General features: G+C 42.4%; 1 non-coding gene across 1 annotated transcript; it reads right to left on the bottom strand.

Moving 5' to 3' along the window:
* Positions 1-9,245: 9,245 nt before the first annotated feature.
* Positions 9,246-9,376, bottom strand: LOC131754175 (small nucleolar RNA SNORA42/SNORA80 family). The gene has a single exon (XR_009335208.1). It is a non-coding gene; the product is annotated as a small nucleolar RNA SNORA42/SNORA80 family (small nucleolar RNA).
* Positions 9,377-12,721: the final 3,345 nt, after the last annotated feature.

The raw sequence follows: 12,721 nt of genomic DNA, 5'->3' as shown, positions 1-12,721 counted from the left end.
TTTATTACATGTTTTGCTTAGATAAATATTAAATACCCTGACTCAGGAAATTCATACTTCCAGGATGTCATGAAAAAAAAAAAAAAAAAAAAAAGACCTTTAAGATACTTATCTGCCAAGCAGGCACCTAAACCAACGTGTTATAAATGTGAAATAAGCTGTGAAAGTAGAAATCATAGTATCATAAAAACACTGAAATTAGAAAATGAGATGATGTAACCCCAGTATTTGAAGAGCACAAACTCTAAAGCTGGGTTGCTTGGGTTTAAGTCTACTCAGCAGCTGTGTGACCTCTGTGCTTGTTTCTGTGTCTGTAAAATGGGGCTAAGAGCGTCTACCTCAGAGTGTTGTACTCAAGTATGTTAAGCACAGTATCTGGAGGTGCTTGAATGCTAGTGGCTAATATTTTAAGGAGGTTGATGGTCTTGGGAAGAGATGGACTCTGGGCATTCAAAGATACATTAGAATTCTTTTTTGTTTTTTAAAATTTTATTGAAGTTGATTTACAACATTGTGTTAATTTCTGCTGTACAGCAAAGTGATTCAGTTATACATATATACATTCTTTTTTTAATATTCTTTTCCATTATGGTTTATCATTAAGATACTGAATATAGTTCTTTGTGCTCTACAGTAGGACCTCATTTATCTATCCATTCCATATATCTTAATCTGCTTAATCCCAACCTCCCACTCCATCCCTCCCCCAACCTCCTTCCCCTTGGCAACCACAAGTCGGTTCTCTATGTCCGTGAGTCTGTTTCTGTTTCATAGATAGGTTCATTTTTGTCACATTTTAGATTCCACATATAAGTGATACCATATGGTATTTGTCTTTCTGACTTCACTTAGTATGATAATCTCTAGTTGCATCCATGTTGCTGCAAATGGCAGTATTTCATTCTTTTTTATGGCTGAGTAGTATTCCATTGTATATATGTACGACATCTTCTTTATCCATTCATCTGTCTATGAATACTTAGGTTGTTTCCGCAGTGCTGCTATGAACATATGGGTGCATGTATCTTTTTGAATTATGGTTTTCTCTGGATATATGCACAGGAGTGGGATTGCTGGATCATATGGCAACTCTAGTTTTCTAAGGAACCTCCATACTGTTTTCCATAGTGACTGCACCAATTTACATTCCCACCAACAGTGTAGAGGTGTTCCCTTTTCTCCACACCCTCTCCAGCATTTCTTATTTGTAGCATTTTTATTTATTTTTTTATTTTTTATTTTTTTAACATCTTTATTTGAGTATAACTGTTTTACAATAGTGTGTTAGTTTCTCCTTTACAACAAAGTGAATCAGTCATACATATACATATGTTCCCATATCTCTTCCCTCTTGCGTCACTCTCCCTCCCACCCTCCCTATCCCACCCCTCTAGGTAGTCACAAAGCACAGAGGTGATCTCCCTGTGCTATGCGGCAGCTTCCCACTAGCTATCTAATTTACATTTGGTAGTATATGTCCCTGCCACTCTCTCACTTCGTCACAGCCCACCCACCCTTCCCCCTCCCCATATCCTCAAGTCAATGCTCTAGTAGGTCTGTGTTTTATTCCTGTCCTACCACTAATCTCTTCATGACATTTTTTTCCCTTAGAGTCCATATATATGTGTTAGCATACGGTATTTGTTTTTCTCCTTCTGACTTACTTCACTCTGTATGACAAACTCCAGGTCTATCCACCTCATTACAAATAACTCAGTTTCATTTCTTTTTATGGCTGAGTAAATATTCCATTGTATATATGTGCCACATCTTTATCCATTCATCTGTTGATGGACACATAGGTTGCTTCCATGTCCTGGCTATCGTAAATAGAGCTGCAATAAACATTTTGGTACATGACTCTTTTTGAATTATGGTTTTCTCAGGGTTTATGCCTAGTAGTAGGATTGCGGGGTCGTATGGTAGTTCTATTTGTAGTTTTTTAAGGAACCTCCATACTGTTCTCCATAGTGGCTGTATCAACTTACATTCCAACCAGCAGTGCAAGAGTGTTCCCTTTTCTCCACACCCTCTCCAGCATTTATTGTTTCTAGAGTTTTTGATGATGGCCAATCTGACCAGTGTGAGATGATATTTCATTGTAGTTCTGATTTGCATTTTTCTAATGATTAATGATGTTGAGCATTCTTTCATGTGTTTGTTGGCAATCTGTATATCTTCTTTGGAGAAATGTCTATTTAGTTCTTCTGCCCATTTTTGGATTGGGTTGTTTGTTTTTTTGTTATTGAGCTGCATGAGTTGCTTATAAATTTTGGATATTAATCCTTTGTCAGTTGCTTCATTTGCAAATATTTTCTCCCATTCTGAAGGTTGTCTTTTGGTCTTGTTTTTATGGTATCCTTTGCTGTGCAAAAGCTTTTAAGTTTCATTTGGTCGCATTTGTTTATTTTTGTTTTTATTTCCACTTTTCTAGGATGTGGGTCAAAAAGGATCTTGCTGTGATATATGTCATAGAGTGTTCTGCCTATGTTTTCCTCTAAGAGTTTGATAGTGTCCGGCCTTACATTTAGGTCTTTAACCCATTTTGAGTTTATTTTTGTGTATGGTGTTAGGGAGCGTTCTAATTTCATACTTTTACATGTACCTGTCGAGTTTTCCCAGCACCACTTATTGAAGAGGCTTTCTTTTCTCCACTGTATATCCTTCCCTCCTTTATCAAAGATAAGGTGACCATATATGTGTGGGTTTATCTCTGGGCTTTCTATTGAGCTATATTTCTGTTTTTGTGCCAGTACCATACTGTCTTGATTACTGTAGTCTTGTAGTATAGTCTGAAGTCAGGGAGCCTCATTCCTCCAGCTCCATTTTTCGTTCTCAAGATTGCTTTGGCTATTCGGGGTCTTTTGTGTTTCCATACAAATTGTGAAATTTTTTGTTCTAGTTCTGTAAAAAATGCCAGTGGTAATTTGATAGAGATTGCATTGAATGTGTAGATTGCTTTGGGTAGTAGACTCATTTTCATAATGTTGATTCTTCCAATCCAAGAACATGGTATATTTCTCCACCTATTTGTATCATCTTTAATTTCTTTCATCAGTGTCTTATAGTTTTCTGCATACAGGTCTTTTGTCTTCTTAGGTAGGTTTATTCCTAGATATTTTATTCTTTTTGTTGCAATGGTAAATGGGAGTGTTTTCTTAATTTCACTCTCAGATTTTTCATCATTAGTGTATAAGAATGCCAGAGATTTCTGTGCATTAATTTTGTATCCTGCTACTTTACCAAATTCATTGATTAGTTCTAGTAGTTTTCTGGTAGCATCCTTAGTATTCTCTATGTATAGTATCATGTCATCTGCAAACAGTGACAGCTTTATTTCTTCTTTTCCTACTTGGATTCCTTTTATTTCTTTTTTTTCTCTGATTGCTGTGGCTAGAACTTGCAAAACTAGGTTGAATAAGAGTGGTGAGAGTGGTCAACCTTGTCTTGTTCCTGATCTTAGTGGAAATGGTTTCAGATTTTCACCATTGAGAACAATGCTGGCTGTGGGTTTGTCATATATGGCCTTTATTATGTTGAGGAAAGTTCCCTGTATGCCTACTTTCTGCAGGGTTTTTATCATAAATGGGTGTTGAGTTTTGTCAAAAGCTTTCTCTGCATCTGTTGAGATGATCATATGGTTTTTCTCCTTCAGTTTGTTGATATGGTGTATCACGTTGATTGATTTGCGTATATTGAAGAATCCTTGCATTCCTGGAATAAACCCCACTTGATCATGGTGTATGATCCTTTTAATGTGCTGTTGGATTCTGTTTGCTAATATTTTGTTGAGGATTTTTGCATCTATGTTCATCAGTGATATTGGCCTGTAGTTTTCTTTCTTTGTGACGTCTTTGTCTGGTTTTGGTATCAGGGTGATGGTAGCCTCATAGAATGAGTTTGGGAGTGTTCCTCCCTCTGCTATCTTTTGGAAGAGTTTGAGAAGGATAGGTGTTAGCTCTTCTCTAAATGTTTGATAGAATTTGCCTGTGAAGCCATCTGGTTCCTGGGCTGTTGTTTGTTGGAAGATTTTTAATCACAGTTTCAATTTCAGTGCTTGTGATTGGTCTGTTCATATTTTCTATTTCTTCCTGGTTCAGTCTCGGCAGCTTGTGCATTTCTAAGAATTTGTCCATTTCTTCCAGGTTGTCCATTTTATTGGCATAGAGTTGCTTGTAGTAATCTCTAATAATCTTTTGTATTTCTGCAGTGTCAGTTGTTACATCTCCTTTTTCATTTCTAATTCTATTGATTTGAGTCTTCTCCCTTTTTTTCTTGATGAGTCTGGCTAATGGTTTATCAATTTTATTTATCTTCTCAAAGAACCAGCTTTTACTTTTATTGATCTTTGCTATTGTTTCCTTCATTTCTTTTTCATTAATTTCTGATCTGATCTTTATGATTTCTTTCCTTCTGCTAAATTTGGGGTTGTTTTGTTCTTCTTTCTCTAATTGCTTTAGGTGCAAAGTTAGGTTGTTTATTCGAGATGTTTCCTGTTTCTTAAGGTATGATTGTATTGCTATAAACTTCCCTCTTAGAACTGCTTTTGCTGTATCCCATAGGTTTGGGGTCGTCGTGTCTCCATTGTCATTTGTTTCTAAGTAGTTTTTGATTTCCTCTTTGATTTCTTCAGTGATCACTTCGTTATTAAGTAGTGTATTGTTTAGCCTCCATGTGTTTGTTTTTTTTTTTTTTTTCCGGTATGCGGGCCTCTCATTGTTGTGGCCTCTCCCATTGCGGAGCACAGGCTCCGGACGCGCAGGCTCAGCGGCCATGGCTCATGGGCCCAGCCGCTCCGTGGCATGTGGGATCCTCCCAGACCGGGGCACGAACCCGTGTCCCCTGCATCGGCAGGTGGACTCTCAACCACTGCGCCACCAGGGAAGCCCCATGTGTTTGTATTTTTTACAGATCTTTTCCTGTAATTGATATCTAGTCTCATAGCATTGTGGTCGGAAAAGATACTTGATACAATTTCAATTTTCTTAAATTTGCCAAGGCTAGATTTGTGACCCAATATATGATCTATCCTGGAGAATGTTCCATGAGCACTTGAGAAAAATGTGTATTCTGTTGTTTTTGGATGGAATGTCCTATAAATATCAATTAAGTCCATCTTGTGTAATGTATCATTTAAAGCTTGTGTTTCCTTATTTATTTTCATTTTGGATAATCTGTCCATTGGTGAAAGTGGGGTGTTAAAGTACCCTACTATGATTGTGTTACTGTCGATTTCCCCTTTTATGGCTGTTAGTATTTGCCTTATGTATTGAGGTGCTCCTATGTTGGGTGCATAAATATTTACAATTGTTATATCTTCTTCATGGATCGATCCCTTGATCATTATGTAGTATCCTTCTTTGTCTCTTGTAATAGTTTTTATTTTAAAGTCTATTTTGTCTGATATGAGAATTGCCACTCCAGCTTTCTTCTGATTTCCATTTGCATGGAATATCTTTTTCCATCCCCTCATTTTCAGTCTGTAGGTGTCCCTAGGTCTGAAGTAGGTCTCTTGTAGACAGCATATATATGGGTCTTGTTTTTGTATCCATTCAGCCAGTCTGTGTCTTTTGGTGGGAGCATTTAATCCATTTACATTTAAGGTAATTATTGATATGTATGTTCCTATTACCATTTACTTAATTGTTTCAGGTTGTTCTTGTAGGTCTTTTCCTTCTCTTGTTTTTCTTGCCTAGAGAAGTTCCTTTAGCATTTGTTGTAAAGCTGGTTTGGAGGTGCTGTACTCTCTCAGCTTTTGCTTGTCTGTAAAGGTTTTAATTTCTCCATCAAATCTGAATGAGATCATTGCTGGGTAGAGTAATCTTGGTTGTAGGTTTTTTTCCTTCATCACTTTAAATATGTCCTGCCACTCCCTTCTGGCTTGTAGAGTTTCTGCTGAGAGATCAGATGTTAACCTTATGGGGATTCCCTTGTGTGTTATTTGTTGTTTTTCCCTTGCTGCTTTTAATATGTTTTCTTTGTATTTAATTTTTGACAGTTTGATTATTATGTGTCTTGGTGTGTTTATTCTTGGGTTTATCCTGTATGGGACTCTCTGTGCTTCCTGGACTTGATTGACTATTTCCTTTCCTATATTAGGGAAGTTTTCAACTATAATCTCTTCATATATTTTCTCAGTCTCTTTCTTTTTCTCTTCTTCCTCTGGGACCCCTATAATTCGAATGTTGGTGTATTTAATGTTGTACCAGAGGTCTCTGAGACTGTCCTCAGTTCTTTTCATTCTTTTTTCTTTCTTCTGCTCTGCAGTAGTTATTTCCACTATTTTATCTTCCAGGTCACTTATCCATCCCTCTGCCTCAGTTATTGTGCTATTGATCCCATCTAGAGTATTTTTCATTTCATTTCTTGTGTTGCTCATCGTTACTTGCTTCCTCTTTATTTCTTCTAGGTCCTTGTTAACTGTTTCTTGCAATTTGTCTATTCTATTTCCAAGATTTTAAATCATCTTTACTATCATTATTCTGAATTCTTTTTCAGGTAGACTGCCTATTTCCTCTTCATTTGTTAGGTCTGGTGTGTTTTTATCTTGCTCCTTCATCTGCTGTGTGTTTTTCTGTCTTCTCATTTTGCTTATCTTACTGTGTTTGGGATCTCCTTTTTGCAGGCTGCAGGTTCGTAGTTCCCATTGTTTTTGTTGGCTGTCCCCAGTGGCTGAGGTTGGTTCAGTGGGTTGAGCAGGTTTCCTGGTTGTGGGAACTAGTGCCTCTGTTCTGGTGGATGAGGCTGGATCTTGACTTTCTGGTGGGCAGGTCCACGTCTGGTAGTGTGTTTGGGGATGTTGGTAGCCTTATTATGATTTTAGGCAGCCTCTCTGCTAATGGAAGGGGCTGTAGACCTGTCTTGCTCTTTGTTGGGCATAGGGTGTCCAGCACTGTTCATTGCTGGTCCTTGAGTGAAGCTGGCTCTTGAGATGGAGATCTCTGGGAGATTTTCGCCGTTTGATATTGCGTGTAGCTGGGAGGTCTCTTGTGGACCAGTGTCCTGAGGTTGGTTCTCCCACCTCAGAGACACAGCCTTTACACCTGGCTGGAGTGCCAAGAGCCTATAATCCACACGGCTCAAAATAAAAGGGAGAAAAAATAGAAAGGAAAGAAAGGAAGGAAGGAGGGAGGGAGGGAGGGAAGGAAGGAAGAAGAAAGGGAGGGAGGAAGAAAGGAAGGAAGGAAAGAGGGAGGAAAGGAAGGGAGGAAGGAAGGGAGGAAGGAAGGAGGGAAGTAGGGAAGACAGGAGGGAAGAAAGGAAGAAAGAAAGGGAGAAGACAAAATAAAGTAGGATAAAGTATAGTTATTAAAATAAAATATAATTATTAAGAAAAAAAATTTCTATTAAAAAAAAAAACAAAAAAAACGGGTCAGTCTAACCCTAGGACAAATGGTGAAAACAAAGCTATACAGACAAAATCTCACACAGCAGCACACACATACACACTCACAAAAAGAAAAAAAGGGGAAAATAATAGTATATCTTGCTCCCAAAGTCCACCTCCTCAACTTGGGATATTTCGCTGTCTACTCAGGTTTTCCACAGATGCAGGGCACTTCAAGTTGATTGTGGAGCTTTAATCCGCTGCTTTTGAGGCTGCTGGGAGACACCTCCCCCTCTCCTCTTTGTTCGCACAGCTCCTGGGGTTCAGCTTTGGACTTGGCCCCGCCTCTGCGTGTAGCTCGTCGGAGGGCGTCTGCCCTTCGCTCAGACAGGACGGGGTTAAAGGAGCAGCTGATTCGGGGGCTCTGGCACAGGCCGGAGGGAGGGAGGGGCACGGATGCGGGGTGAGCCTGTGACGGCAGAGGCCGTTGTGATGCTGCACTGGCCCGAGGCACACTGCGCATTTTCCCGGGGAAGCTGTCCCTGGATCACGGGGCCCTGGCAGTGGCGGGCTGCACAGGCTCCCGGGAGGGGCGGTGTGGAGAGTGACCTGTGCTTGCACACAGGCCTCTTGGTGGCGGCAGCAGCAACCCTAGCATCCCACACCCGTCTCTGTTGTCTGTGCCGACAGCTGCGTCGCGCCCGTTTCTGGAGCTCCTTTACGCGGTGCCCTTAATCCCCTCTCCTCGCGCCCCAGGAAGCAAAGGGGCAATAAAAAGTCTCTTGTCTCTTCGGTTGCTCCGCGCCCGTTTCTGGAGCTCTTTTAAGCGGTGCGCTTAAACTCCTCTCCTCGTGCACCAGGAAGCAAAGAGGAAAGAAAAGGTCTCTTGCCTCTTCGGCAGCTCCAGACTTCAACCGGACTCCCTCCCAGCTAGCCGTGGTGCACTAACCCCTTCAGGCTGTTTTCACTCTGCCAACTCCAGACCTTTCCTTGGGATCTGACTGAAGCCCGAGGCTCAGCTCCCAGCCCCGTCCGCCCCGGCCGGTGAGCAGACAAGCCTCTGGGCCTGGTCAGTGCCGGCCTGGTCAGTGCCGGTCGGCACCTATCCTCTGCAGGAATCTCTCCGCTTTGCCCTCCGCACCCTGTTGCTGCGCTCTCCTCCGCGGCTCCGAAGCTTCCCCCCTCTGCCACCCGCAGTCTCCGCCCGCGAAGGGGCTTCTAGTGTGTGGGAACCTTTCCTCCTTCACAGCTCCCTCCCACTGGTGCAGGTCCCGTCCCTATTCTTTGTCTCTGTTTATTCTTTTTTCTTTCGGCCTACCCAGGTACGTGGGGAGTTTCTTGCCTTTTGGGAGGTCGGAGGTCTTCTGCCAGCGTTCGGTGGGTGTTCTATAGAAGTTCCACGTGTAGATGTATTTCTGATGTATCGTGAAACAGACTGTTGTCCACCAGAAAATGCCTGCGGTACTGCACATGGTTCCTTTTCTCCAAGTTCCAGTAACTCATTGTCAGAAGATTTCTGGCACAGTATCAAAACCAAATTGCTCAGCTCAACTTCTGAGGGTTCGGGAGATGAAGGACTCCTCGGAGTCGCCGGTAGAGCAGCAGCCTCCAAAGTGCTGGAGTGATGAGTTACTGGCCCTTGTGACTCCAACTTCAAAACCCTGTAGAGGGGCAGGAGAGCCCCCAAGAAGGGCCCTTCTCCACACCAGCCTGTAGAACCCCCGAGACGGGCCTGTAGCATTTTTAATGATGGCCATTCTGACTGGTTTGAGCTGGTACTTCATTATAGTTTGGATTTGCATTTCTCTAATAACTAGCAGTGTTGAGCATCTTTTCATGTGAGTATTGGCCATCTGTATATCTTCTTTGGAGGAATGTCTATTAAGGTCTTCTGCCCTTTTTTTTTTTTTTTTTCCCCCACTGTGCAACCCGCTTCAGTGCCTGCAGCCTGCGGGCAGAGGCCAGGCAATGGTTCTGGGCCAGTTTGCTCTGGCATGGGACACTATGAGACGCCCAGGGCGACGGGCCTGCCATAAATCCAACCCATGCACTTCTGCCCATTTTTTGATTGGGCTGTTTTTTGTTGAGTTGTATGAGGTGTTTGTATATTTTGGAAATTAAGCCCTTGTTGGTCACATTGTTTGCAAATATTTTCTCCCATTCTGTAGGTTGTCTTTTTTTTTTTTTTAATGGTTTCCTTTGCTGTGCAAAAGCTTGTAAGTTTGATTAGGTCCCATTTGTTTATTTTTGCTTTTATTTCTATTGCCTTGGGAGACTGACCTAAGAAAACATTGGTACGATTTATGTCAGAGAATGTTTTGCCTATGTTCTCTTCTAATTTTACAGTGTCATGTCTTATGTTTAAGTCTTTAAGCCACTTTGAGTTTATTTTTATATATGGTGAGAGGATGTGTTATAACTTCATTGATTTGCATGTGGCTGTCCAACTTTCCCAACGCCACTTGCTAAAGAGACTTTTTCCCATTGTATATTCTTGCCTCCTTTGTCGAAGATTAATTGACTGTAGATGTATGGGTTTATTTCTGGGCTCTCTATTCTGTTCCATTGATCCATATATCTGTTTTTGTGCCAATCCATGCTGTTTTGATTACTGAAGCTTTGTAGTATTGTCTGAAGTGTTAGACATAGCTCTTGCCCATCAAAAGAGTTTACCAATTTATAGCTATTGAGTCATATTTGTGAGGTTTTTCTTCTGTTTTTAGGTTTTTGCTTTTTGAGAGAAAGATACTGGAAGTTTAAAGGTTGACAATTAGACTGTCAAACTCCTTAGTATTTGTTGAATTGAAGACAAAGATTAAAAACATGGGCCTTTTGGTCAATCAGGGTTCAAATGGTGGCTGGTCTGGTTGACAGCTGTGTGACCTTGGGTGAGGTAGTGAACCGTCCTGCACCTTCTCATTTTCCAAGTGGAGATTTTAGACTAGAACAGGCTGGTTAGCAGTGTAGGTCCCGTACAGTAGACAGGAAAGGGATCAAGATGAGCTGGGAGGAGTAAAAGTGAGTTCCTAAATTCAGGAGGAAGTGTGAAGACCAGCCAGGCATCAGGAGACAAAACAAGGAGGGAAAGGGGGCAACAACGCAGAGTGGCTCCTATTCTTTTGTCTACAAAGGTGAGGGGTTCACTGAAATTGTTAGGCTCTCCACCAAAGATGCACCATGCATGCTCTGCTCCTGAACCTGGACTCTATCCCCACTTGCCAATGAAACTGCCCAGAAAACCACCTGTACTAGAGGCAGGGCCAGCCCAGGTCTGCCCAGCTCCACTTAGGTCTGGGGGAGTTGAGAGGGAGTCACAAGTGAGAGGATTTGGATTGTGCACATGCCCTGCTCCGCAGTGAGCTGTTGGAGACTCTAAGTTCTGTGGCTGCACAGCCATGTTGTCTCTCACTTGTTCTTGTGAGCATTTCTGCCTGGAAGGAGCCATGGCTGAGAGGGAGCTCTCAGCCCTGGGCAAGCTGCTCTGTGCAGAGACTGTCTCCAGCAAGAGGCTCCCAACCCCCCTTGCATCTGAGGCCATGTGACTAAGTTCTGGCCAGAAGAATATGAGTGGATGTGGTGTGTGCGTTTTGGAGGGAACATCCTTTAAAAAGGAAACTGCACTCCCCACCCCTTTCTGCCTTCATGGGGTGGACTTGGTAATAATGGTGACGGGTCATGTGTGATCAGGTGGGTGTGGGTGGTCTGCACCCCTGCTGGTGGGGGAGCAAGCTCATAAGGAAAGCTCAGCTTTGCCCTCTCCATGGGCGAGTCTCGCTTTCCTGAGCACTGTGGAAAGATGGCCCTTCGCATAACGTTTTCAGAAAACCAGGTACTCGGGCTTCCCTGGTGGCGCAGTGGTTAAGAATCCACCTGCCAATGCAGAGGACACGGGTTCGAGCCCTGGTCAGGGAAGATCCCACATGCCGTGGAGCAGCTGAGCCTGTGTGCCACAACTACTGAGCCTGCGCTCTACAGCCTGCGAGCCACAACTACTGAGCCTGTGTGCCACAACTACTGAAGCCCGCATGCCTAGACCCTGTGCTCCGCAACAAGAAAAGCCACTGCAATGAGAAGCTTGCACGCCACAACCAAGTGTAGCCTCTACTTGCCGCAACTAGAGAAAGCCCGCATGCAGCAACAAAGACCCAATGCAGCCAAAACAAAACAAAACAAAAAACCAGGTGCTCTCCCTGCATGCAGGATCCTCCATTTATTAGCACTTACCCACACTGTGGGCCTTAAAATGTGGCCAGTTTTAAGAAGTCCATGAGGTCAAAACCCTTTTCATGATAATAGTAGCATGTTATTTGCTTTTTTCATTCTTTTTTTTTTTTTTTTTTTTTGCGGTACGCGGGCCTCTCACCGCTGTGGCCTCTCCCGTCGCGGAGCACAGGCTCCGGATGCGCAGGCCCAGCGGCCATGGCCCATGGGCCCAGCTACTCCATGGCACGTGGGATCCTCCCAGACCGGGGCACGAACCCGCGCCCCCTGCATCGGCAGGCAGACTCCCAACCACTGCGCCACCAGGGAAGCCCTGCTTTTTTCATTCTTCATTGTCAGTAGTTGATGATGGAATCTTCCAGAGGCTATATGACATGTGATGATAGAATGTGTGTTCATTGGTGTTTTAAAATTTTCTCAGTTGAATTTCTAATATGGTAAATACTGATAGCTGTAACCCACAAAAGCAGAATTCTTGGAGGTCTTCAATAATATGGAAGAGTGTAAAGGGTTTGGGAACTGCTGGTCCAGCAAGTTTGAACACCTCTGCCCTAGGGTCCAAGTTCAAGCCTGCTCATGTGGTTCTTGGTTACTTACTTACTTACTTACTTTATTTATTTATTTATAGCTCCAAATTAGTTTTTAATTTTTGTTTATTTTTTTATACAGCAGGTTCTTATTATCTATTTTATACATGTTAGTGTATACATGTCATTCCCAATCTCCTAATTCATCCGACGACCACCACCACTCTCACCTGCGTTCCCCCCTTGGTGTCCATATGTTTGTTCTCTACATCTGTGTCTCTATTTCTGCCCTGCAAACTGGTTCATCTGTACAATTTTTCTAGATTCCACATATATGCGTTAATATATTATATTTGTTTTTCTCTTTCTGACTTACTTCACTTGTATGACAGTCTCTAGGTCCATCCACATCTCTACAAACGACCCAATTTCGTTCCTTTTTATGGCTGAGTAATATTCCATTGTATATATGTACCACATATTCTTTATCCATTCGTCTGACAATGGGCATTTAGGTTGCTTCCATGACCTGGCTATTGTAAATAGTGCTGCAATGAACATTGGGGTGCATGTGTCTTTTTGAATTCTGGTTTTCTCTGGGTATATGCCCACTAGTGGGATTGCTGGGTCACATGATAATTCTATT

The sequence above is a fragment of the Kogia breviceps genome, chromosome 3 (genome assembly GCF_026419965.1).
Source record: "Kogia breviceps isolate mKogBre1 chromosome 3, mKogBre1 haplotype 1, whole genome shotgun sequence".
In the NCBI taxonomy this organism is placed as follows: Eukaryota; Metazoa; Chordata; class Mammalia; order Artiodactyla; family Physeteridae; genus Kogia; species Kogia breviceps.
Note: the sequence above shows the minus strand (reverse complement) of the source record. Positions and strands in the feature narration are given on the sequence as shown.